Source organism: Cryptomeria japonica, chromosome 7 (genome assembly GCF_030272615.1).
Source record: "Cryptomeria japonica chromosome 7, Sugi_1.0, whole genome shotgun sequence".
Lineage (NCBI taxonomy): Eukaryota > Viridiplantae > Streptophyta > Pinopsida > Cupressales > Cupressaceae > Cryptomeria > Cryptomeria japonica.
This window is the reverse complement of record NC_081411.1, coordinates 608,144,725-608,170,464: the sequence shown is the minus strand read 5'-3', so window position 1 is coordinate 608,170,464 and position 25,740 is coordinate 608,144,725. Positions and strand designations below refer to the sequence as shown.

Here is a 25,740-nt window from a genome sequence, read left to right as displayed (position 1 = left end):
GAAGGTAGGCTTATAAGGAATTTCGCTCTGGACCCTTTGGGAGGGTCAGGAGCGAAATTTCCTTTCCTGGCTAAAATCCTTCATTTTCATAACTTCCAAACATCCCCAAGGATTCCAACATGTCAATTCTCTCCTTCAACATGCCTTGGTCATCAAGATTTGGCCAAACAAGGAAAGAAATGCCTCTTAGAGAGATTTTCGCTCTGGACCCTTTGGAAGGGTCAAGAGCGAAAATCTTGACTTGGGCTAGATTCTTCATTTTTTTAATTCAAAACATCTTCAAGAGGCAAAGACAAGCTATCTCCCTTCCATTCAATTCATAAAGACCAAGAACTTGACCTTCTTCAATGCAAAAATAAGAGTTTTTAGGAATTTCGCTCTAGACCCTTTGGAAGGGTCAGGAGCGAAATTTCCTTTTTTGGTCCAAAATCCTTCATTTTTCAATGCTTTCAAACATTTCAAAGGCAACAAGAATGTCCAACCTTCCTTCCAAGATACCTTGCAAATCAAAATTTAGCCAAACTTAAGGAGGAAATGAGCTTTAAGAAGATTTTCGCCCTGGACCCTTCGGAAGGGTCAGGAGCGAAAATCTCATTCTAGGCTAGATTGCTCACTTTTCAAACTTCAAACCACCTCATAAGGCAAAATTAGATCATTTTCCACATTAGGAACAAGGTTTCTAGTCCATTCAAGGCAACAAATAAGGTTTATGATGAATTTCGCTCTGGACCCTTTGGGAGGGTCAGGAGTGAAATTCTCCTTTAGGCCAAAATCTTGTTCTTCAAAATCAATCAACTCCATCTCTAGGCAAAAACATATCAATTCATTCTCAAACATGCCTTAGAAACCAACACTTAGCCAAAATTTGGAAGGAAATGTGAGCTACAAAGATTTTCACTCTGGACCCTTTGGAAGGGTCAGGAACGAAAATCAAGATTTGAGCTTGATTCTTGACCTTTTGAACTCCAATTTTCTTTGAGAGACAAACAAAGACCCTTCTTCACGCATCCCCATCAAGATCCTGCCTTGAGCCAAGTAAAAATGAGAGCTTTCAAGAATTTCGCTTTGGACCCTTTGGAAGGGTTAGGAGCGAAATTCATCCTCTTGACTAAAATCTTTCATCTTACCCATCATCAATCACTTCCCAGGGCTAGAACATATCAATTTGTCTTTACTATGCCTAAGGAAGCTATAATCCTGGCCTTGACAAGTGAAATTTGATGCTAAAGGGGATTTTCGCTCTGGACCCTTTGGAAGGGTCAGGAGCGAAAATCATATTCTTGGCTAGTTCCTCACCTTGGTTCATTTCATTTTCCATCAAACTTGATCAAATCAACTTCCTTCTTTCACTATCAAGACAATTCTCCATCCAATTTGGTCTAGGCAAGGTCCAACTGGGTTTTTAGGGCCAAAGGGAGGCAAGAAAGGGAGATTTCGCTCTGGACCCTTTGGAAGGGTCAAGAGTGAAAATCTCATCCTAAACTGGCTTTCATCATTTCAAAGCCTAAAAACTCATCTCCAAGGCGAAAAATGTATCAACTTTCTCAATTACGCCTCAAAAGTCAACAATCTTGATCATTTCCTTCCAAAACTCCTTAAATCATCATCCAGTGCATTCATTCATCAATTTCTGAAATCACCACTTTCATCCCTCTCTGACCACTGACTCTGCTCAATCGACTCAGACCTGGAAGAAAACATGACTCTAACAAGAAAACCATCAAACTAAACCTATCCTGACTTGAGACCTATTCACCCTCTTCTTCAATCTCACCATCCTGATTCTCCTGAAAGGAAATACTTCATTAAGGTAGACTTAAGGTTCCAGGCAGACAACTAACGACCTCCCAAAACTAGGCTAGACTTAGCTTGAAGGAAACCCTAAAACGAGCTTTCAGAGATTAGCCCTAATCTAGCCAGCCCAGGCAACCACTCACTCACTCAAAACCAAGCAAGTAGAGAGAAAACTAACTAAGGGAAAGCAAACCCCTAAGAAAAAGAGGGGGTCCCCATTCTGATGGGGCGATGTGTGAAATGGTCACAACACTTAGAAAGTAGGTTTGCTAAATATTCTGAACCTATCCAATTTTTTAAGCATCCGTAATCAAAATTGCTTGAAAAATAATCCCATTCCCTTTGTAGAGCAGCTATCATATTAACACTCTTGTTGATAATTTGTTTGTGAGTGATTGACAACTCCAACTATGCTCGAAGGATCATTACCACCAGAACTATAGGCTTCGTCTCCATAGGGATAAGCAGGTGCACCTCCTTGTTTTAATGGGTATAACTAATTTTGTAGTTTCAGATGATGAGGCTGATTCTATCATAAAAAAATTCTTGACAATTTAGACTTGACAAAGAGTGATGTTGTGCAAGTGAAGGCTGAAACGAAACACCATGTACATTGGTGGGATGGCTGGAAAAATGATGAGAATTTAGCTGAAGAAGAAATGTATGAAGAAACAAAGGATAATTACGAGGACGTTGAGGCGAGTGATGATGTGAATGTGGCATATGATGCTAAGGATTGGGTGGATGACTAGGACAACCGCGTTGCGAGGCTGATGGAGGAGAATTTGTGGCTCATAGAGCAACTGTTTTCTATGAAACATGAAATGAAGGATTTGCGTTATCATATGATGAATTTGGAAAATGATAGATGTGATGTCGAACTAGTGGTATATGACGCCATTGCAGCTGAAGAAGATATATATGGGGGAAACAACAGTTTTGAGGGTTATGAGATTCTCATTCCTGTGAATAATGAAGATGCTCTGTTGAGGAAGCAAAGTCCGATGCAGGAGAGGCACAATGAGAAGGAAGAGGTAGAACCATGGGAGAGTGTTTTTGTCAGTGAAGACGAGGAAGAAGAGTCCTCTCATTTTGATAGCAAGGACATAGTTATGGTGTTCGATGAAATCACCACCAAGGTTGTTGTAGATTGGGAGCAGATTGTGTGCAAGCCCTATAGAGAAATTGGGGATTAGTCTTTAAGGAATAAGAAGAAGAGGTCTGGGAACCTTGTGTCTGTACTGGATACCTTGCTGGAGAAGGAATAGCAGGAGCATGAGCATGTCACTTCACTGGATTCCATTGGTAGAGTTGTGGGTGGAACAGAGATAGCCATTTGACTTGATGTGGGAACCTGCGAGTGTTGAGGGGTTTTGTGTTCTTTGCCTATGACACAACTTGATAAGATTCGGGAACCTTACTTGCAATTCGTGAGTCAGAACGGGGTGCCAGTAGAAAAATCGTTTGTGAGGATGCTTTTGGATGTTGGAGCAGATAAAGCCACCAAGGGATTTATTGGGCAAACCCCTCTTTATGTTTTTGCTCGTGGAGCCGCCTACCACCCCTGCCTTGTATGAGGGTGTGAATAGTAATAATAATTGTCTGGGATTGGTGGAAAATTTGATTGCTTATTTGCAGTTTGTGGATGTCGCGTCCATATTGGACTTGGTCATATCTAGTTGGGAGGTGAGCTATGGAGTGGAATTTGTTCCCAGCACAAAATCTGGTTACACATAAATCATTCAAAAGGCCTAAAAATTTGCCCCTAGTGAAGAGCTTGTCTAACATTCGTTTAAATTCGGGGAGCTTGTGAAGGTCTTTGTTGGAGGTGGTATTTCGTGCGAGATCAATGAAGAAACTCTGAAAGAGTACTTCAAGGCATATGGGGAAATGATGGATCTCGTTGCAAAAGCTCAGCACAAGGAGGAAATGGCCATGTTGGCTAGAGAACGTGCTAGGGCTTAGTACTATGATTGGGAGAAGAAAGAGGAAGAGTTCCATTTTGATCAAACTAAAGTGCGGTCAAAGATTAGATTGCGGGAGGGATGAGCCAGGCCTATTGATGTTCTTTCAAAGAACTTAAATCTTTTTGATGCCTTTGACTCCGATTTGATTTGGAGAAGGCTTATTTGAAGTGCACGTGAACAAGAGTTCACAAAGCTAAAATCTTGCAGGCTAGTTGTGTTATGAGTTTAGAACTGGAAATGCAGGGGATTGTACAGTGCATGGTTGTACTCATAGTTGGCAAATTCGCAGAGTACTCGGCGAGTTTTTTTGACTTTTACTTGTTGAAAGACTCGCCCGAGTTTTTGTAAAAAACTCGCCAAGTACTCGCCGAGTTTCTATAAAAAACTCGGGTGCACTAAAAAAAGAGGCCCAAACACGTCAAAAAATTATCTATTTTTGTTTTTTCAGATCAGTTTCATTCTCTTCATCAGAATATATACATGAAATATAACATTTAAGTATAAGAAAGAACTTATACTTTAAGTTATATTTCATGTATATATTGGCAGGATGTTTGAGTGGTTTCAGATCTCTAGGAGTTATAATGCAAATTCTATGTTTTAGAAGATCTTTTAATTTTTCAGACAGTCAAATTTCAGTAATCAGTATGCTCCTATCAACATTCTCTCGCTCTCTCTATCTCACTCACTTTATCTGCCCCGAATTTTAGACCTATCTATCTCCCTATCACGCTTCCTCTATCCCCCTCTCTACCACACTCCATCTCACTCTCTCCTCTCTCTCCCAAGATCTAGACCTATCTCTCTACCCCTCTCTTTCTCACCCTCAGACCCCGACGAGGGGTGCTACTCTCAACCTAATTTTAATTTGCAGATGCTTGGTGCAAAGATGGGGTGGAAATACCCCACATCTCAAAAAATTTGCCCTCAAAATCTTATGTTAGCCTTGTAGTTCATCCAAATGTGAGTGCAATTGGAGCTTGTTTGAAGCAATCCACACGAAGAAGAGGAGCAATTTAGCACAAAAACGTCTCAATCACCTTGTCTTTGTGCAATATAATCTTCAATTGTGCGTAAGGAAGGTAGAGGAAGTAGAAGGTGGTCCAATTGACTTGGATGATATAGATCCTTACAGTGATTGGACATCACAGGAGCAACCTCCATTGTTTTTCGAGGATGACATCAATGATTTGGAGAGACAGGCTATGGAGGAGGAGGAGGGTGGATTTGGTTTCACGCTGGATGACATTGAGGAGGAAGAGGACGAGGATGAGGAGTCATTGCCAGTGCCAGAAGCAGGTGGAGACATAGCTTCATCTAGGATGAGGACGAGCCAACCATACCAAGCAAGGAGGCATAGTCATGGCCACTGCAGACTTCTAGGACTAGACCCTCTAGTTCGACCTCTCCCCTAGTTTTTTGCTAGAGCTGGGAAGAGGAAGTTGTAATTGTAATGATGTATTTACTTTTGGTTTTACAAAAACTATTTACTATTTTGCTTCCAGGCTTCCAACCATCAGCATTCCTCATGAGGATGCGATTTTGTAGACACTTTGCATTTAAATATATCTAGAATTAGCTTGTTTCTTTTGTGTTCTCATTTATTGATTCATTGGATGCATCTTCTCATTAAATTTTGCAAAAAAAATGCATTTTTAATTAAATTTAAGTGTGTTTTTAAGTTGCCGAGTTTTTCGCCAAGTTTTTGCGGAGTTTTTTTTTTCAAGCCTTGGCGAGTTTTGCCGAGTGGCGAGTAGTTCATCTATGGAACTTGTACTGGTTGGCCTTCAAGGGGGAGATTGTTGGGAATGTGAAGTACGGTGACATGACCATTTGTCTTCTCCCAACTCTTCGTTTCATAGATGAATATGATTGTACAAATGACTATGTGTAGTCCATGTATGATGTATTGTTGGACATTGGTTAATAGAGGATTTTCCCTGCTTTCCCGTGGATGTAGCTAGTTTTGGTGAAGCAAGTAATATGCTGTGTTATGTGTTTATTTTGTGTGTTTGTCTCTAGTTTACTTTCTGTAGTTTTGTGTTGTTTATATGTTTTTCTTTGCTCATTTAAATTAACACAAATAGGGGTTTGGGTCTCCTAGGATCATCCAACATTGATAAGGTGGAACTAATGAGGATTGAGGTTATCGTTGGACAAGAGAACCCTAATTGAGTCCCATAGATAATGATAAGGATATAGATAGTACTCACAAAAAGATGAGCATGGTGTGTAATTGTAAAGTACTCATTAAATTGAAGAATATGTAGAAGCATCGATCCAGAATGATAACGACAAAGGATATATGGAAATACTAGTGTTAGTGAAATAAAACTAACTATAAGAGTAGAAAAATAAATGCAAATACACAGTATATATTGATCAAAATTGTGCAAAATGACAAAATGGTGAACATAGTGACATGATACTGTTCTCCCAAAGCTCACTCTTACAAGAAGCATGACTTAGATTGCGAGGATCCATACTTGTTTTTAAAGAACAATTTTTCAGTTTCAACAAACAAAGATAGATAGTACTAGCGAGTGCTTTCAATGCAAGGATGACAACCAAGCAGGCCAAGCCAGTAATGACATAAGCACCAATCTTTTATGGCTAGAGGGGTAAGAAATTTTACAACGTACAAGACTCTCAAAGGATCGGGGAAATCGTCACTACACATTTTGAAAGATCTATAATCCACTTGATTATTTACAATGGAAGGAGGTACATTTCAAATGCTGGAAATTGTCCCATTGAGCACATCAATTTTGGTTCATCCTAATTACAATAAATAGTTCCATATTCTTGTGAAAGCATCCAATTGTGCAACTGGGTATACTTTTGTGCAAGGAGCTATTAAATGAGAACATCCATTATATTTTGCTAGTAGATAATTTCTAAAGCTGAAATGAATTATGGAATGACAAAGAGAAGCCTTGGTTCCACATGAAAATTCAGGCACCGTTTGTTGGTGAATCTATTCTTTTTCTTTCTGGATCTTTAGGTGTTGGTATACTTAAATAAACTGATTTAATTATTTAATAAGATCATTATAAAATTATATCAATGGGCCACTTTATTATTTCCCAAGTTAAAAGTTAAAAATTAAAAGAAAGGGAAATATGAAGAGAGAGGGAAGCTGAAAGGGTGAAATTGAAGGTTTTTTTAGAAGATTATAAAAGAGCAAGTGAAGGTTCATTTGAGGCATGTTGAGTTTATTCTTTCTTCTGGATTGAAACTTTCATGGTTCTGGAGATAGGAATTTGTTCCATCTCAGCCTCTTCAGGACGCAAACCCTCTTGGGAAGATCAGTTTTGGTGGTGAAACTATTCGCCCTAGCTGATGTTGGGTGGAATCATTCAAATTTCACATTGGATTTCAAAGATTGGTTTCAAAAACTGTGAAGTCTTTAGAGAAGACAATTTTCAAAGTTTATCAGATTTGCTTATTCCATTAATAGAAGTTTTGTTGGAGCAGGGTGCTTGTATGCTACAATTAAAGAATATTATTATTGTATGCTGTTGTTTTAATGTTCCAAGCCATGCCAATATAAAAAAAGACTATAAAGGAGTGGGATTATTAAAAGGCAATGCTATTAATAATATTAATTTTAGCCATCTTGTTTGATTCATATTTTTGGCTTGAGACTTTATGGGTCATTCAAATTATCTTTTGTCCTTGGTGGTTCATTTTATATGAAATATAGTGAACAAACATTGTGAGAGGAGCTTCTTTCCCACCGTGGCATTTGCAGGAGTGAAAGGTTACAGACATGGAGTTTCATTGTCAGATGCTCTTACTTTGCAATATGTATGCTTCCATCATACTTGCATGAGCCTTTGCGTGAAACTTTGCTGTTCAGACTTGGGCTTCTATTTCTGCCGTAAGGATCCATTGCGGTGCAATTCCCTGCTGGTTGGCATAAGAAACTCAAGGATATTGTGTGGTTGCTGATTCCGTTTCCTTGAAATTATTTCTTGGACTTGGCGTGAAGAAAGTTCGATTCGAATTGTGATTTATTTTAAGCCATCCTCTTCTGCTTCTGAGGTTCATGAATATCTTGTAGCGCTAAGTATAATAGAATTAAGGGAAGATTCAGATATGAACATTTGCATACTCCAGAAGGGCATGACCGCTTCTTCTTGCACCCATGACTTGTCTTCCATAAGCACGAGACTTCATTTTGAGTATGAGTTTTCTTTGCGTGGTATTGGAAGTCGATTTGACTATCCATTGGTTGTAGCTTGCTAGACATAGCTGTTTAAAAGAATGGTGAAGTCTTCTAAGATTCAGAAATCGTGAATAATTTGTAATTTGCAAGCAAAGCGGTTGAAATTGGTGTTTGGGCATGTGGACTCCATTTCTTCCTAGGTGTTGTCCCTTGCTTCATTGTCATTGGAATTGTGTGGATTTCAATTGCTGTATACCTGTACTCAGTGTGTGGAGTTTCATTAATGGCAGTTTGGTGTGGCAGATTCTTCTGTGTTATGTCGTGGGTACAGGTAGAGTAAAGAAAATCGATTCCTTTTTGTGCATGCCATAGTTGTTTGTGGTTTCTGTGAATAAAATCGTATGATATTGCTATGAGAGCTCCTATGCAATTCTGAAGAGCTACAACAATTAATTGTAGATTGATATTGGTATTCATAGAGTGGACTTTCTTGGCAAGGGTCTTCTATACATTCTCATTCCTGATTGTTGGAGGTTATTATGTTGTTCAACTGTAATATGGTTCAAGGTTATTGCTGCATAATGTATGAAGCTGCAACTTACTGGAAGATTATCAACCAATTTTAAAGTCGTTTCTTGATCGAACAAGGTTAGCATCTGGAAGATTATCAACCAATATTAAAGTCGTTTCTTGATCAAACAAGGTTAGCATCTTGTATTTCAGTTCTCTGAAAATATGAGCAAATGAACACTTTTCAATATTCAATCAATGCTCTTTTAATTCTGAGCTAGAGTGCATAGTAAATATTACATCCTTTACATAACTATATATTCAAGCAAACTGTTTGAAGAAATTATAACAGAATAAAAGGTGAAAACCTCGGGCAAATCCCATAGAGGTTTTTACACCATCCCATGTGGAAGGGGGTGTGGGAGTTCTGTGAGTGAGTTGACTCCCCTTGGGGCTGTTGTTTAAATCTTCATTGCTGGCTGCCACTTCTCAAGCTCTTAATTAATGTTTATTGGAGGTGGTGCTATCTTTGGGAAGGAAATAAGAGGTTAGGAAAGTTGCAGGTCAATCTACCATTTTTGCTGATAAATCATAAACAGCTCCAGCTGTTAATGTATTAAGTTGGTTAAGAGTGCTGCTCCATTTCCTTGTATTTGCTATTCACTACACTCGGAAATATTTTGCCAGCATCTTCTATATCAGCTGAGATGTCAGAAATTATTAATTTGGGCATTGTATATTTGCACATTTGTTTCAGTTAATTGTATGCCAAATGTATGTTGAAATGTCAATGCAATATTCGATGTTCTCAAACAATTTGTGGAAATGTTAATGATATATATGAAGTGCAATTGCTCTACATTGTTAAAACGCAGAAATATTGTTTAGTTTGCTGTCATCCCAACTGTTTGATGAAATGTTTATGAGCTAAAATTCAGAAAAGCACTACAGTGGTATTAGAGCTGGTGATCTTGCCAGCCTGTAGGAGAGAGAACATGGATTGCCGACCTAAATTTTTATCTAAGGAAGAAGATGTAGATCCTATCCAAGAGATACTGATAAGAATATGGAAGGAAAAGATGAATTATGAATGAGAGGCCACCAAAATTGTTGATCAGTATCAGGAATCATCTGATGAATTCAAAGATCAAAGTTTTTTTTTAATGTTTTATTTAAAAAATGTGTAGCATGGAATTAAATTATTAAGATCACTAGGAAAGATTTGTGACTCATTCGCTCGCCTACATTCATTGTACCCAATCTGCCACCATTTTATTCACACTTAAATAGTTAAATTACCCTAAGAAATATTAGTTATCTTCTTATATGAGTAATTAGGAAATTAAAAAAGTAAGCTGTTGTGTAAGCCATTGAATAAGAGTTATCCATGTATTCTGGCCAAGCAGAATGAGTGGTGATGTAATATGGTCAATACGATCAATTTCAAGGCTAGCTTAGGACTCTACAAATTAGGGCTTCCTCCTCTTAGAAAACATATGAGCACATGAGAGTGTGAGGAAACTGTTAGGATTGTTAATTTTGTGTTTTCCTCAAAATTGGTTTATCCCTGATAGGTCTTTCAATTGCAAAATTAAAAAATATATGGCTATATGTTTAAGCCTTATGCACCTTGGGTTCACCCCTTTTCATATTTTGCTAAGATACCAGTTCTTGGCAAAATGGACTGGGTTCGGGTCCTGGTTCTCCCCGGACCAGGTGGCTAGGTTCTTTGTGGATAAGAACCTAGCGACTTGGGTAGGACCCGGGTGGAACCTAGGGAAAACCCGGGCAGACCCGAGAGAACCAAGGCTCGTGGGTTCCCAAAAATGGGGACCACAGGTCATAAAAACACAAGAAACGATAAAAAAACACCTTTTTAAATATTCTTTTAACATCTAAACCCTAATTTTGCCCATTATGAAATTTTGATGTTTGAAAATATATATAATATATATATATATATATATATATATAAAATAAAAAAAATATATATATATAAAATAAAATATATATATATATATATATATATATGTATGGACGTACCCGTACTCATACCCAAGAATTGTTTTTTGCCGAATCCGTACCCGTACCCGAATCAATAACTTAGATATTTTGTTAACTTTTTCAGCCAGTTTAATTTTCTGAGAGGGTCCTTTTATGGGTTTATGTTCGTATCATGACTGGACCCTTATATGCTCCTTAGAATACTCGTATCAATTGATTAAGTCCTAGGGACATGCTATTTTCCTATGCTCGAGCCATACGGTCCCTCGACCCTTTGTTATGACTCGGCTTTCCATGTGGTAAAAAGGCGCCTTATAGGATCACCCCATTTCCCTGTGGCATTCCTCAATGTTTCCAATGTTACATCGCGGGTATGTGGGTTAAGTTCAAAAGGAGAAAGAACGATGCCCTGCAAACCCGCACTGTTGATAAGTACCTCTTGTATCACCATGCAGGTATGCGGGATGGGAAGGATGAAGGAAGCTGAATAAGATATTGATCTCGAATTCCCGTGATGCCATAACATACCGACAAGTTAACTTTGCAGGTGTGCGGAGGGCAAATGAAAGAAAGACACATAAGTGGATGATGACCTTGCACTCCCGAGTGAGTCACATAAGAGGGATAAAGCACTTTGCGGGCATGCGGGGGTGATGAGGATTGACATAAGGTGGTCCCTACCAGATGACTTGGCATGCAGGTGAACTGAGAAGGAGTTCCAATTCAGATTTTAGGCCATATTGGAAAGGTTAGACAGATTGTTTGCTATCATGTGGCACCAAGTTGGACAAGGAAATGCCGATAGAGACAAGTCAAGGTCTTTTGACTCTGTTAAGCAAAGAGGAAGGTTGACAGATGAGAATATAGAAGGTAGCATAAATTTAATATTCAATCAGAAGCTATCATCTTGCACAGGGTCTTGATGATCAATGCAAGCTAAGGTCATTAACCTTGCCATCAAAATTTCAAGAGTATCCCAATGAAATTTTTAAAAGTCCAAGAATGCTGGTGCAAAAGATTTCACAAGTTGGAGAGTCATGTACATGTGTTAGAATTGTGGTCACTATTTGAGAATGAAAGCATGTTTTCACTGGTATTCTATATCCGGAAACAACAGAAAAGTACAACTCACATGAATTGCTGCAGTATGTGGGTAAATCAAAGTTATACCATTGTGCAGATTTGATGTCCAATTGCAATCACTTTGAGGTTTGAAAAGAAAGGAAATCAGATGAGATGGCAAATCAATTACTTCCAGTTATCATTCCTAAATTGGGTGGTCATATTATAAGTCACATTATCGAGCCTTAAGAGATAAGTGTGTCTTTGGAGACAATCTGTTTTTGATAGGAGGTATTCTTGCTTTGTTTGTGAAGATTGCAAGATGAAATACATAAAGGGTGCAACTGAGTCTTGGCATAAAGAAAGATGGTTTGGAAGGATCATGGTCCAGAAGATTTGCAAAGGCATCAATATGAAGCAGATATTAAAATTGCCAAAGGTAGCCAAAGGGATATTAAAAGGCATGAGTGTAATTGTGAGCTTCGGTTGTAGTTGTAAGTAATTCCGATCTCTCTGCCAACTGTCATCTTCCCCTCATGAAGGTTGGATCGTGTAGAGGATATTGGGTGAGAACTCAGAAGATGTGAGTTTGGAGTTAGGTATCCCTGCCTGATTGTGACTCTCAAAGTTCTCCCCTACCAGGAGATACAATGTGAATCTTGCATTGTGGTAACTCTCTGCACAAAGAGCCACAAATGTGTGATAGTGGCATGGCTCAAAAGGTAATTTGTTTCTTTGGAAGCCTTTTGGTTTCTCAACCAAAGCTTTCATGTATCTTTCCATAGTAGCCCGACCATTTTACTAGAGGACAAAGTAAAGGCAATGAGTTTTTACTGGGGAAATATTCTCTTGAAAAGGGATTAATGGCAAATAAAGATGCCACATGTAAACAACCGGTAGCTGGTTGCATTCCTTATTGTTATAAAAGGAATACCATGGCCGTGAAAAGGGGATTCTAGAAAATTTTCTCATCTTCTGGGCAAGTAGAAACAGAGCTTTGTATAGTTTAGGGTTGATAAATTTTCATGGATGATGAATGTATAAATTTCTCAGTAGTTTTCAATTAGTTTATGAAGAAATTGTTACATTGTTGCAGAGACTGTCTCCATTTGTATTTTCAGATTTTACATGAATCATAATATTGAGAATATTTTGATTTGTCTTGGCAATTTCCTTGTCAATGTGTAACTATGTGTATGGGTTTCCTTCAAGGAAGGAATTAAAGTCTGTCTGCAGGTTACAGTGAATCTAAAAATGTATTATGGATCAATAAGAATGTTCTATGTAATAACAAAAGGAGCTGCATTAATGTTAGGCGTTGATGCTTAAAGGGCTCATTAATTTGAAATCTATTGTTTGGGTTTGCATTCATAATCTAGGATTTGACTCTATGCCTTAGGAATAAGCACTGGTTTGTCTAAGTTGCCTGGGATTTGTTTCAGAACACATCAAAGATGATCAAGATACCATTCCCTTTCTTGCTTAATTTATCTCAAATGTTGCATCTCTATGGTCGTTAAATGTTGTAGAGGGTGAATCTGAACATGTATCATTCCCTCACATGTCTGGGAGATGCATAATTTATAGTTCTCAGTTAAATTCAAAGCTCATGGGATTAAGATTGAATAGGAGATTGTGTGAAGGCTCCCTAAATAATCTGAGAACTATCCACCCTTCGTGAACCTGTCTATTGTGGGTTGTTTGTGAATTGTCAAGCACACAGGTATAGAACTAGGAATACCCTCCTGAGCCAGGTGGAGCTCAAAGTGAAGAAGGTTGTTTATCCTTGTTGTGTTGGCCCCATTCAGTTGGAGAGACTAACATAAACATTTCGTGAGACAAATCTACGATGAGAACTTACTCCGGGGCTTATTGATGTAATCCTATTATGCTGTTTTCTAGTCTTTTGAATAAAGATTTTTACCATTTGTTTTGTGTTTACAGTGATTTCTTGCATAAGATATAATCCTTGGCCCTTTTTGAGCAGGTTGTTATTTTCTTGCATTTTTCACATGGCATGAGAGCCTGTATGCCTTTTCTGACAGGTTTTAGAACTTTTCCAACAAAAGGGAGAGTTCTTTAAAATCATTACAAATTAATTAGAATCTATCCAAGTAAATCTGATGTAGTGGATCCAGCTAAATAACCAGTTTTCATATATATTTTATCCACTTTATATATATAGAAATACATCACCATCCTTTGTGAGCAGTTCTTAATGACTTACTGCAAGGGAGAAAGGCATTCCATAGGATTTCTCTTGTCATGTACTTCAGCGAAGATTTAACTGTAATGTAAACTTCCCTCAAGTGTAAAGCTGGTTAGTTGTAAAATGCTAGTGACATAGATCCATAATTTATATCCCTTACTAGATTCGTCTATTTAGCAGTCTGCTGCCTTGTTAATGCTACACATATTTCTTTTATGAAATGAAAGAAAGAAAGAATTTGTATAAATGGCCAAAAATGACCAAAAATAGATCTGAGGCTGGAAGAGTACATACAGTTATATTAGAGAAACTCGGTAGTTGTATAGTTTGCTGCCTTGCATTAATTAGATTTTACTATAGTGTACTATAAGAAGGAAAGAAAAAAAATGTATTAATGGCCAAAAATGACCAAAAATAGGTCAATGGTACTGGCAGAGTACATAAGTTATAATAGAGAAACTTAGTAGTCATAATAGGAAATTGCTGGAACTTGTCAAAGGGTGCTCAAATGGCAAAGCCATAGGGTTCTCATGATGGAGATCCAAGTTTGAATTCTCATAGTGACATCTAAAAGTGGAATTCCAAGTTGCGACTCTTGGACTTCCATTGTGGCTTTTAAGTTGATTAATAAGTTGAATATGTTGTGAGTGGTTGTAAGTTGATTGATGTTGAATAAAGTGGGTGTGTTAGTGTGGAGAAGGTCCCCTTCATGACCACCAGTATGGGGTCAGCCTAAATAGTCCCTATCTTCACCAATCCAAAAAAAAAGGGGAATTGTTGGAACTTTTTCTTTGTTTCAGAAACTAATGATAGGAAATTGCTAGAACTTATGCTCTGCTGCCTTGTTGCATAAACTAAGTAGTTATATGTTTATAACTTAGCACTAAAAAAATTTATTTGATAAAACACAATTCTCATTCTTAGATGGAAATGCAACCATTGAGAAATCAGTGTCTAATAACCTCCAGGGGAACTCTTCCATGGATTTCAAAATTTTACGAGTCTTTTTGTTTAGCTTGGATGTCACATTATTATAGAAATTACAAGAGAAGTGCAGCCAGGCTCAGTGATTTTGCTAAATGTTGAAGTATTGTAATAGGAAACGATCTCTTGTTTTATCCTTTCAAAAATCAATATTTTGTTTGATTCAGATATATATGGACTTTGTTTCTAGATGCATCTCATTTTTTGTATTATTCATCTTTCTTTAATAGAAACTTGAACTTCATCAAAACAGGTATTCTTACATCCAAGGTAAACAAAAATGCAGTGTACTAGTTTTATGCTTGTGAGGTTAATTTGATGTTTCAATTAATGTTTTTCATATTATCAATAATATTTGAACTAGAAGGAAAACTTGCCACCCTTATGCATTTTTATGTTTTGTAGGACTGTTAACAGCATAGCCAGTGCATTTACACAAAAAATGCTTACAGCACCTTCTTGGATGCTTGCTTTTCATTCTGAACTTGAACCTTAAAACTGCCAGATATCAGAAGGTTGAATATTATGAAGAATTTTGAGAAAAATGGACAAACTGGGAAGTCTACTTATGTGCAAAACTCAGTCCAGAATGTCTCTCAAGTGGGCCCAATCTGGGTGGTTATATTGGGTGGGGGGCTATTATGAGTATCTTGTCAGTTAAGCTTGGGCGTAAGTTGAAGTGGGGTATTGAGATTAACTGGAAAAGGGATGATATCAAAACACTAAATGAGCCAGGTATTTAATACTATTCTATTTCTGGCTTGAGCTTTCCCTATCTTTTTTGAAGCACTATTTGACCTTTTCCTTAATCATTCCTACAGACAAAAAGTCTGATGCACAGGGAACATTGGGAGTTCATCTAATGCACTCAATATTATGCTGCTACAGACTGGATAGGGTGGTTCATAATCATTATGTTCCAGGTATGGCAATTAATCTGTGGTTTCTTTTTCATTTTCCTATCTGCATATATTCAATCAATATGTTACCACTCTATAGCTGCAGCAAATAAGTACACTAATCAAATATTTGACTCTGCAGTAAGATTACGATAATTCTAAATTCCTGTTTGTTCTGGATTGTGAATGCCAATTCAACTAACTCAAAACTCTTAAAATTAGAGGCTTCTAGACTTCATTGTCACTGTTGAGCTGCTGGCTCACTTATTTTGTGCTGCATTTCTAAAAGCTTTTTTTTGTAAGTTTGAATTCCATGTTTACCTGATGGAATAAAGTTTGGGATGATTTCATATTCATTTTATTTGTTTGGCTGTATTGTCATTCTGAAATTGCCAGAAGCACTGTGAAAATATTGTCAATGTTAACTGAAATGAGCTGCTTGTTAAAAGCTTACATAATAAGATACTCATTTTTCTAAAAAATAGTGAAAAATGTTAATGCATGATAGCTTCGGTAAGATAAATGATTGAATGAGAGATAAATGAAGTCTCTCATTCAATCATTTATCCTATCGATTAAACCATTAAGAAAAACTTCAAGCTATTCTATTTGATGATTATTCCTCATCGATAACCATGGCATATTGGTAATCAACGATAGTTATCTAATTAATCATCTATCCCGATCTATATCGGATTGGCTCTCAACAAGTGATTATTATATAACTATCGGGTGGCATAGTAATACACCGATCAATGATTAATGAATATAACCATTAGTTAAGTGATCGGTGTCGGTTAACATAGACACCAATTCACTTCGGTTACTTTGCAATACCAAACGACATCATTAATACCGATTGGCATATCGGTTAAACATGTTAATATGTTACGTAAGTCCCGATTAATATCGGGTTGGAAAATATATCATATGTTATGTGATCATCGATTAATATCGGGTTGGCAAATATGTCACATGTTATGTGATCACCGATTAATATTGGGTTGGCAAATATGTTATGTGTTATGTGATCACCGATTAATATTGGGTTGGCAAATATGTTATGTGTTATGTGATCACCGATTAATATCAGGCTGACAAATATGTTTAACACCGGTTGATATTATATACCAAAGGGTGCGGTCAAGTAGTGTCTTGATCGGTCATGTCCATAAGACATGACCGGTCAAGGCACTGCTTGATCCTCCCCTCTCATATATATATATATCATATGGCATATGAGAAAAAGGACATAGAAATCAATAAATGCTCCTCTCACCTGCCATACAAAAGAAGATAATCAGATTTATCATATAAATAGACAATACATAGATCAAGAAAATTATAACTAGAATATATCTTGCATATTGAATTGAGAATTGAACATCATTTACATGGTATTAGAGCTATAGTTAAATCGAACTTGAGGCTGTTCAATTCTGTGGAAAATTCAAACAAGCATATATTCAAACATCAAAATTCTTCTAATGGGTAGCGCCATTAGATTTAAAGATCCTATCAGATTTGTTGAAGCAATCAAACAACTCCTCGTCTAGGTCGGAACTTCTTTGAGCATGGTGATTTGGATATCCCGATTGCCTATTCTAATGCAATCTGGATATTAAGGGAGATCGACTTTACTCTCAGGGAATCAACTGCAGTTTGCACATTAAAGAGCCAAGTTCTTTGTGGAATCACCAGGGAGCAATTCTATGTGAATCGAACAAGGCAATAAGGAAGGTTGCAAGTCAAAGTTTGATGGCGGATATGTGTCTCTAATTGTCCATAAGATCACAGGAGTAACCAGTGCACTCTGGATGAACACTTGTTCGTAGTGCCTTGTTATCATCAGACAACAACGACTGTATGATCAATTGTCGGGCATTCCTACCATGAGACAAGATTATCTTGTCAAGTGCCTTTTTGTACGAGGATGGGTTCCAACATGCCGCAGGTCTATCACATTCATAGAGTAATGAAACATAAATTGATGGATATTATCTCAGGCTGTTTTTGTAGAGGCGATGACATAGTACACACACCCCGTGAACACAGTTACGGATACAGTTGCGCTACAAAGATAATAGAGTATGTAGCGTCAAAATGCGGGAGAGATGATCTTCCATGTTCCAAGCAGACACTGCAAAGCAATGCAAGGTGGAAGAGCAACAACTAGATTGGAAATTATGATCTTCTAAACAAACTCCTAATCGTTATAGCAGGTGGTCATGCTCCTAGTCGGTTGGAAAAGAAGGTAGGACATGTTATATTGGCAGTAATGAGTTTATTAGATTGCGGAGCTTGGGTTGGATCATTCTATTTAATAGATAATGCATTGACAACTCTAGATGTTGTAAAGTGTATTGAAGCTAATGCTATTATGAAAGTTGTAGGATTTTTGCTGGAGGAATGCGATGGAGGAAAACAGTTGATAAATAATCCAAACAAATATGAAGATGGAGAAACTTCTCTTCATCTTGTTTTCTCGGTAGGGTCATGCAAAAATGTTTCATTTGCTTTTGAGAAGAGAGCTGAAGTAGACGTTCAAGATGACCGGAAATAGACACCTCTAGACGATGCAATTACATGTAGACAAGATGCAGTCACAAATGTCTTTATGAAACTAGAGCAAATGAACTGGTAGTTCCATCTATTGAACTGGGCATTAAGGTTTATCCTTAATGTTGTTTGGCGCTAGCGCCACAACATTGGAAACAATACTCATATATTTGCCAGTCAGAGAGAGACATGAGAAGCGACGGTCTTACTGTAGACAAAACCAATTTGATGCTCTCCTTCCATAGCATGTACAGATTTGCAGAGAAGGGTCTTCATTTGAATGAATGGCTGGGAAGATTATTGAGGAAGATCTATGCCACATTGATACTGCTGAGTGTCGTGTGCGTGGCATATGGGCTCAACATCTCACAGATCTTGGTTATATCAGATGAACACAACAACTAAAAATATGTTTATCAAAGAGAAAACATCAAATGAGATCTAAATCATCAAGTGCAAAGAATCAGGAATGAACAATTGTTGGATTGTGAGGAAGACTAATAAACAAAGAGATAAGTAATCCATGTTTGATTAATGGTCATGAATTTCATATGTAGTTATTAATTCATGCAATTACATTATGCATATTATTTGTGAATCAACATTGTCAGTAGGTGTCCGCACACGACAAGCTCAATTTCTTCAACGTACTATGAGAAACTTGCCCCTTACATGCAGGACATCTTTAGAATCACAACAAAAGCAGTTAAAAGTGATGAAGAGCTTGTTGCTCTTTAGGCTATAGAGTTTTGAAGTACTATTTGTGATGAAGAATTCAAGAAGAATATGGAGGGGACTTTAGTGGAGATTCTGAGATTCCGCATTTCCATTCTATAAACAAGTATTTGCCTGCAGAAGTGCAACAGTCCATGAGGAAGCAATGTTGACCATAGGGGCCCTTGCTCATGCTACTGGTGGTGAATTTGCTAAGTACATGCTAGAGTTCTATAAGTCATGTTTTGTAGGTGATCTTTCGAGATAAAGAAAGGATAGACCAAGAAGCATAAGAGATTTCATTCAAGGGAGAAAGAACTCAATGCTTGCAGTCATAGGACTGAGTTGATGGCGGTAAGTATTTATTGAAGAAGAAGAACCCATACAGTTTGTTCTTGTGATTTGGTTCTTCGAAGAGGAGGTCAGATGGTTGATATCAGATTCAGAGGGAGTCTAACATTCCATCAGAAGCAACCTTAGACAAGGAGGTTAGATGGTTGATATCAGATTCAGAGGGAGTCTAACATTTCATCAGAAGCAACCTTAGACAAGGAGGTCAGAAGGTTGATATCAGGTTTAGAGGGAGCCACACCATCATGAAGATATGCTTAATACACTCTTCTCTGTGAGATAGAAGTTTGAGGAGCAAGCCCTTGTTAATACACTCCTCTGTGAGGGAAAAGTTTGAGGTGGAGGCCCTTGTTCCACCCTCTAGGAGTAGCCATGGTGGATGTCATTTCATGACTATATTATTAACAAGGATTCCTCCCTAGCTAAGAGGGAGTGTTGATATTGAAGTGGCCACCCTTGTGAAGAGACATATGGTGTCATTGAGGACCAACCCCTTGCAAAAGGGTGCCTCCCTCAAATATATAGAAGATGCAAACTCATTCTCTAATCCATTCAATTCATTTGAAGAGCAGTTTATATATTAGCTAGAGCAGATCGATCCTGTGAAGAAGGCCAATCAGATTTGTTCTTGTGAAATTTGCCTCAAGGAGTGAAGCAACATATATTGGGCCCGTATCTTGCATTATTGCTAGACATATTTGATATATAAAGAAGACATTTTATGCTGGGTTTTTTTTCCCTCGAGTAGGAGGGTTTTCCCCTGGAGATCAAACTGCAGATATTTTGACCAAACCTCTTTCCAGAGTAAAGGTTGATCACTTCAAAAAAGGTTTAGGTATGATAAAAAGGTAATATGCTTTGTAATCTGTATTTGCATATCAATAAGATGTTTAATGTGTAAACTTCTTTGTCATGAAAGGACATTTTGGATTTTATCCCCTGGGTTCATATCTAAGAAGTGACGATCTCTCAAGATAATGAACACTTGTATGTAGACATTATAAGTATACGATCTTATAATGTCCAAACCAGTTATCATGTTGGATTTCTGGTGTGTCATGGATGTACCATGATTGTGTGGTGGTAAAACATTTGTATAAGGTGTTTTGTGCACATACCACAACTTGGATAAGATGAGAATTTAAATCCTTCTCATATGATTATCCTTAAGTATTGCGTGTTTAGGCAATACTAATATCACATGCTTAGGTGATATCCTGTCATCACAAGATTGACGTGATGGACATTTGTATCACGTGTTTAGGTGATACTTCATATCATGTGATTAGGTGATATGATTTTCTAAAATGAGAATTTAAATCCTTCTCATATGATTATCCTTAAGTATTGCGTGTTTAGGCAATACTGATATCACATGCTTAGGTGATATCTTGTCATCACAAGATTGACGTGATGGACATTTGTATCACGTGTTTAGGTGATACTTCATATCATGTGACTAGGTGATATGATTTTCTAAAATGAGAATTTAAATCTTTCTCATATGATTATCCTTAAGTATTGCGTTTAGGCAATATTGATATCACATGCTTAGGTGATATCCTGTCATCACAAGATTGATGTGATGGACATTTGTATCACATGTTTAAGTGATACTTCATATCATGTGATTAGGTGATGTGATTTTCTCAGAGAGTCAGATTGTGTAAAGAATACTAATCATCATTTGAATTGTGATGCTTGATATATTGTTGGCATTTATCTTACCTAGCTAAGAGGGAGTGTTAATGCATGATAGCTTCGGTAAGATAAATGATTGAATGAGAGATAAATGAAGTCTCTCATTCAATCATTTATCCTATCGATTAAACCATTAAGAAAAACTTCAAGCTATTTTATTTGATGATTATTCCTCATCGATAACCATGGCATATTGGTAATCAACGATAGTTATCTAATTAATCATCTATCCCGATCTATATCAGATTTGTTCTCAACAAGTAATTATTATATAACTATCAGGTGGCATAGTAATACACCGATCAATGATTAATGAATATAACCATTAGTTAAGCAATCGGTGTCGGTTAACATAGACACCGATTCACTTCGGTTACTTTGCAATACCAAACGCCATCATTAATACCGATTGGTATATCGATTAAACATGTTAATATGTTACGTAAGTCCCGATTAATATCGGGTTGGAAAATATGTCATATGTTATGTGATCACCGATTAATATCGGGTTGGCAAATATGTCATATGTTATGTGATCACCGATTAATATTGGGTTGGCAAATATGTTATGTGTTATGTGATCACCGATTAATATCGGACTGACAAATATGTTTAACACCGGTTGATATTATATACCAAAGGGTGCGGTCAAGTAGTGTCTTGATCGGTCATGTCCATAAGACATGACCGGTCAAGGCACTGCTTGATCCTCCCCTCTCATATATATATATCATATGGCATATGAGAAAAAGGACATAGAAATCAATAAATGCTCCTCTCACCTGCCATACAAAAGAAGATAATCAGATTTATCATATAAATAGACAATACATAGATCAAGAAAATTATAACTAGAATATATCTTGCATATTGAATTGAGAATTGAACATCATTTACAAAAAAAACATTGCACAGACCATACAAAAGAGAAGATTATTGTCCACTTTTCTTGAGGGTAGAATATACCCAAAACCATAGATGGAAGACTATGTGAAGACTTGCCAAGTCAAGAAAAACTCGTGATTCTCTTTTGCTCTTGGGTATTTGTGCTAAAAACTTGAAGAGTTGTTTGCGAGTTTTCACCAAAAACTCAGCGAGTCCGAGGGAAAAACTTGGCTGTAGTGAAACAAAGGGTCAGACCTGTCAAAAAATCATCTATTTTTTATCTGATCCCCACTTCTGGCCTGCACGGGAACAAATGTTTCCCCGCACCCCCTCTATCATTGGGTTTTTCTTCCATTTAACACCTTGTGCAACTTGCCATTGCTGCCCCTCAAAGCTATTGGGGTCTCCACTCCCAAAATCCCACTAGTTATTGGGATCTCTTGTCATAAAAGAAATTTGATTACAATGAGGGGTCTAGGAGTGGAGTCCAGGATCAATAACTTAGACAACAAATTTCACACTATGATAATATTATTGGTCAATGATGAAATATCATACTATTAGTATCAAAAGTTCAAATGTAATTATTAGAAATTTAGAACCTCTCCCAAAGTTTTCACTGGACTAGGGTAGTGTTGATGTGTTTTTATGCACTTCAAACACAAAATGAAATACCAAGGTATCTTATCCTCTCTTGAATAAAGTCTCTCAAATGCTTTACTTCGCGATCAAATGAGACAACTCCAAGGTTTCTACTGTTTGGTCTTGACTCGTGGATAAACTCAATGGTTGATGTGATTGCTGGTATTCCAAGGGGACTTATGTTGAATAATTGAATGTTGAACGTTTGGATGTTGCCGGAACTTAGATTCTAACTATTTGCTTGGAAAATAAAGAGCAAAAGAGATAGGTTTCAATAAATATAATCTAATTCTAAGAATGCAAGAGCAATGGACAACCTTTGATGAAACTTCACTAAGCATTGCTTTGACATGCAAAACAACTCCACAAAGCTTAGTGCGATCTTCTAAGGAAAGCAAAATGATGTTCAAATCACTATCAACAACGAGGATACCATCAAGGCAATGCATATCAAAGTGTGAATAGCAATTGAAGTTAAGCTCATTTAAGGATTCCAGTTGACCACACAAGGCAAACTTACAATCAGCATACAATCAACAAATTGCTAGTGGTATGGATATATGATTTTCACCATCGATCATGCACAAGGTTCTTTCATTCATCTAATTATCCTTATCTAACATGAAGATCCAACAATAAACCATGTGATTGTAGAAGAAACAACACATTCCACCATAACTTCAATGAAAAGGATGTTTATTTACAAATTTGACAACAATTTCTGCCTTCTCTTCCTATTCTACTCTAGCTACTATCTACTACTAAAATATTCTTGAACTACTAACTATTAACCATTAACCTGCTATTAACCTTTTATTAACCTTTACAAATGAGAAGATTTGAACCTTTTATAGATAGCTCTTTACAATGAGTGGCTCAGATTGATTCACAATCAATGGCCGAGATTACAAGATGAAAACCCTAATTAGGGTTTGTTACAACAACTCTCTTTGGCCAATGAGAAAATTATGCTCAAGTTCAATATTGAATGTGAACCGATAAAATATGAGGTGAGGTGTCTTGAAGTTTGTGCCTCCATAGGATGAGTCAGATACATTGCATCTGGACATGCTGACATGGAATCTTTTGATTGGTTGGTGATGACAAGGATGCCACCTCAGTTTGCTTGGTAGACTTGATACCTCATCACAAGCAAGTGTTGATGCCTCTAGCAAAATCTCTTGATACTCAATGTCTCAAAGCTTGGTGTGATGATGATGGCACTATCACGATCTAGTCAACCTTCTACCCTTGCTTGCCTATCTTGCCTTGAGATGATTTGCCTTTGCTTTGCTGAAGTATTCCTTATCTTGGGGTGATTGATTTCCCATTGCCCCTTATGTCTGGAATGTCTTGGAGCTACTTCGATGTTCATTTGAATACTTTAGTATAGTAAACTCCGTATGTTAGAGACCGTTAACTTGTGGAGTAACCCCTTGTATTGCCTTTCATCTTGATGTAATCTTGAATATGCATCCTCATTCCCCGCTGTGATTCTCCAATCAAACCTGAAAAAGAAAACATATTGAATCATATTGATAAAATAATATAATGAACTTAATCCAACACACCCTTATCACATCAAAACCTCATCAATTAAGTGTGGAAACCCCCTTTCAAATCTGTAAATGCATTTTACTGTCTGAAATATCTGATTCTGAGTCTGATTTTAGGTGAATTTTCACAAAATTCCGCCTAGATTGCCTTCAAAAGTGGGTTGGAAATGAGTTCAAAATCCTTCTAATCAGAATCTCCTTCTTTGAAAGTGTGTTTTGATCAAATTCGCTGCACTATAAAGGCTTAAATTGCTGCTTTGCACATGAAAAATAAATTTGCTTTGTCTTTCTGATAAAATTATAATGATCAACCTGCCCTTTATAGGCGCTCAAGGGGATGAGGTGTGTCCCTTCACTTGCCTAGGCCGACTTGTTTGCATCTTTTACAAAATTCTTTCCTCCATTCCCTAGGAAGCCAACTTGATTGCACAATTAAACATTTTCTTTAAAGCTTCAAAATTGTACCCTATTCTATGTTGGTGCTAATGATCCCCATTATCTATTGTTGTTTAGCATGATCCATAGGAAGGATTTCAGGCTTTTTGAGGAGCAAAGGAAGAAAATCGGACTTTCTAGGTAGCAAAGGAAGTATTTCGGACTTTCTAGGTAGCAAAGGAAGTATTTTGGACTTTATAGGTTGCAAAGGAAGTCATCTTAAAAGTTTGCTCTCATAAAAATCTTCTTCATCAATGATTTCAAACCCAAACTGTCTGCTGATCATTCATGCTTATGAGCAAAGGAAAGGTTGTGTTCATGACAAGGCAAAAGAAATGCCCAAGGCTCTTGCTTCATTTGCTTAAGGTCTTCCCCTTACTATAAGAATATCAAAGCATCACTATCAATTAACCTTCAAACAACTCTTTATGTACAGATCAGTCCTTGAAGGGATCAAAAGAAATGTGTTCTAGGTCAGATCAGTGCTTGGAAGGATCAAAGACATCACTTAGCAAAGGAAGTAATTCGTGATTCCTAGAGAGCAAAAGAAATTTTTTTCGGACTTTTGGGGGGTCAAAAGAAGAAATTCGGACTTTTGGGAGGGCAAAGGAAGTGATCTATATTTAGTCGAATTTTCATCCAAGTGACTTGCCTCTCAAAAATCCATACCTACTATGCTCAAATTGACATTTCATCTTAGATTTTTGCCTCTTCAAAGATGATGATCAAATGGAGCGATCATCCAAATCATTTATCTCCTAAGCCATGAGAGTAATCTGACCTCATTCCAACCTAAGGAGGGAGAAATAACCCTATCACCGCCTAGCCACCTGAGAAAATGCACTTCTTCAAACAAAAGTCTAATAGCAAAAGACTCTATAACTATCCTAGAAAGTAGAAAAAAAGTGGGGGTCCCCATTTGCAATGGGGTGATGTGTGAAAACGTCACAACCGGTAGGAAAATGTAAAATGTTGTAATATGCAATTTATGAATTATGCTGAGTCATGATGATGTTCAAGGGAAATCATCATAAATTCATAATAGTTTTCAGCTAACTATTATATCAGGATTCCACATAAGGATGATTTTGTACTCAATTTGCATTCAAATCAATCAAATTTAACAGAAAACACTTTTGTATTCATTAGATACATCTTGTCATTGAATTTTGCAAAAAAAACGTTTCCAATGAAATTTAAGCAATTTTTTTAAGTTGCCAAGTTTTTGCTGAGTCTGAGTTTTCCAACTATGCCCAAAACCACTTTAACCTTGAGAGTTGTAACATTGGGGATGACA

General features: G+C 37.1%; 1 pseudogene; it reads left to right on the top strand.

Moving 5' to 3' along the window:
• LOC131060637 (uncharacterized) overlaps nucleotides 1-25,740 on the top strand; it is an 84,099-nt pseudogene that overhangs the window by 7,837 nt on the left and 50,522 nt on the right.